This window comes from Brachycentrus maculatus, unplaced genomic scaffold (assembly GCF_059751285.1).
Source record: "Brachycentrus maculatus isolate JH-2025_06_01 unplaced genomic scaffold, ASM5975128v1 h1tg000536l, whole genome shotgun sequence".
Lineage (NCBI taxonomy): Eukaryota > Metazoa > Arthropoda > Insecta > Trichoptera > Brachycentridae > Brachycentrus > Brachycentrus maculatus.
This window is the reverse complement of record NW_028281282.1, coordinates 37,501-40,000: the sequence shown is the minus strand read 5'-3', so window position 1 is coordinate 40,000 and position 2,500 is coordinate 37,501. Positions and strand designations below refer to the sequence as shown.

General features: G+C 26.6%; 1 protein-coding gene across 1 annotated transcript in view; it reads right to left on the bottom strand.

Annotated features, from left to right (window-relative positions):
* Rgk2 (Rad, Gem/Kir family member 2) overlaps window positions 1-2,500 on the bottom strand; it is a 32,914-nt gene that overhangs the window by 19,885 nt on the left and 10,529 nt on the right. The gene's annotated exons all lie outside the window — the stretch shown is intronic.

The following is a 2,500-nucleotide window of genomic DNA, read 5'->3' as shown; positions in this document are numbered from 1 at the left end:
ATTTTTCAGGAGAACGTTTTTAAAGTTTAAAAAGAAATCACAATGTATTGAAAATAAACACCAAGCCACTTATTGAATTTTTTACTGTGCAATAGATCTTTTTAGGTAAAACGTAAATGTTTTTTCTGCATTTGAAAAATATTTAGTATATTTAAAAAAAATCATTAAACAATACCTTTTCTTCAAAATGCAAAAACAACATTTTCTGCCCTGTAGCGGTTAAATATTAAGTTTAAAATATGCCGCTTTTGCTGGTATATAGTACATTTTCTGGGCATTCCGAAAACATGTACAACTCAAAATTTACGATTTTTGATTTATGACGTTCTTGAAAGGAGTGAGCGACATGTCATATTTTTCTGTCAATCCAGTTTTCCTATAAAAATTGGAAAATCCTTTGCTGCTTGAGTACAAAACCATTGTAACAGTTTCGTCAAAATTCGTACGATCACAGTTTCAATTTTATTGCTTAGGGTCGAAAATGTTTTAAAACATTAAAATATTTACAATATTTAAAAAAAAAAGTATATCTCGCTATAGCCGAGAAGTTGCTCCTTATAACCGTGAATAAATAAATGTATCGAGAAAGCCAGAAACCAAAATGTCAACGAATGTTTCCTCGTTATATCCGAGATCTCGCTATAACCGTGGTCGTAATAACCGACATCAACTGTATTTATTTTTACATTTTGAGATCTCAAAATAAGAACATGGAAGTCTACGCATTGGCAGGGCTTATAACTTGTCATAGGCAGGTTAAGTGATCACTTAATATACCAACTATTGAAGAAATTTTTAATAAAGCCGCTATCTTACAAACTTTTAAAGAAAAAACAATTGAAGTGCAAAATTCAAGTAACTCTAGATATTCTAATAATTTAATTTTGCACAGATGTAAAACAACAGCAGCGTTAAACCATTATACGTACATAGGTAAAAAAAAAACTTTAATAAACTTCCGGAAAACTTAAAATCTATAAAAAATTATCAAACTTTTAAAACTAAAATTAAAAAATATTTAAGACTCACCCCTTCCTAGACTCCATACCAAAGAATGTTTATTTTTAATTTTTAATTTACCTTGTTAATTTTTTATTTTTAATTTTAATTTACTTTGTTTTAATTTACTTAGTTTATAAAAAAATAAATAAATGTAAAACGAACTCCCTCTCTAAACACAAGTATCTACTTTATTAGAGAGGTAGAAACGTTATATATAAGATGTTCTGTATATTTACCTATTTTGTATTTCAAAAATGTATTTTTGTAAAAAAAAAATTAAAAAAAAAAAATAATAATAAAATAAACTTTACACGCGTGTAACATTCACCTGTCTACAAAATATTTGACGCACTTCAAATATTGTGAAAATTTAACAAAACCATTGGGTTTGTGGGCTTGTCGGTATTAAAATTATTTTCGCAACCTAATTATAAAAAAAATGGTTTAAATCTCAAGACGAGCTAAACTACCCTTAAAATTTCCACCCTTAATTTCCCGCCAGTTATATAAATTATTTCTAACAGCAACGACCCCTCGACATTTTAAATTTGTTTCAATTAAGCGACAAATTTCGCGACGGTAAGAAATAGAAAAAAGAAAACTAATTAAAAATTATATACTCGTTCTCGCACTTAATGTTTAAAATTTATTCATTTACATAAACAATATTAAAATATATGTTTAAAAAACTGGTTAAATTATGAGCGTCGTATAAAATGAAAATCATGCTTTCAGGCGTCTCCTAGTATATGAAATAATTCGGTAAGGATCTTGGATATGTCCAAAATAAAAATCACTTAACTCAACTATAGATGCTGCCGAAAACTCACAAATGAAAGAACGTGGCAATTATGCGATATAAATTTATTTATATTAATATATATATATATATATATATATATATATATATATATATATATATATATATATATATATATATATATGTATTTATATAATAGACTGAATTTGCTCGTTATATCCGAAAAAAATGTATTTTTTAAAAAACATATCGCTCACTCCTTTCAAGAACGTCATAAATAAAAAAAACTTGATTTTTCAGTACAACGTTTTTAAAGTTTAAAAATAAAATACAATATATTAAAAATAAATATCAAGGCTTTTATTGAACTTTTTACTGTCCAACAGATCTTTTAAGGTAAAACCTGAAGGTTTTTTCTCCATTTGTAAAATATTTAGTTTATTTAAAAAAATAATTAAACAATACCTTTTCTTCAAAATGCAAAAACAACACTTTGTGCCCTGTAGCGGGTAAATATTAAGTTAAAAATATGCTTCTTTTGCTGGAATATAGAAAATATGCACAACTGAAAATTTGCTATTTTTCATTTATGACGTTCTTGAAAGGAGTGAGCGATATCTATCATATGCGCAGTTTTCCATATTCTTCTTCATCTTTGACGAGATGTCAAAAAATAATATGAAAATAACTCCTATAATTGGAGATAATCCGGATTTGTGAACAAGTATCTGGATACTC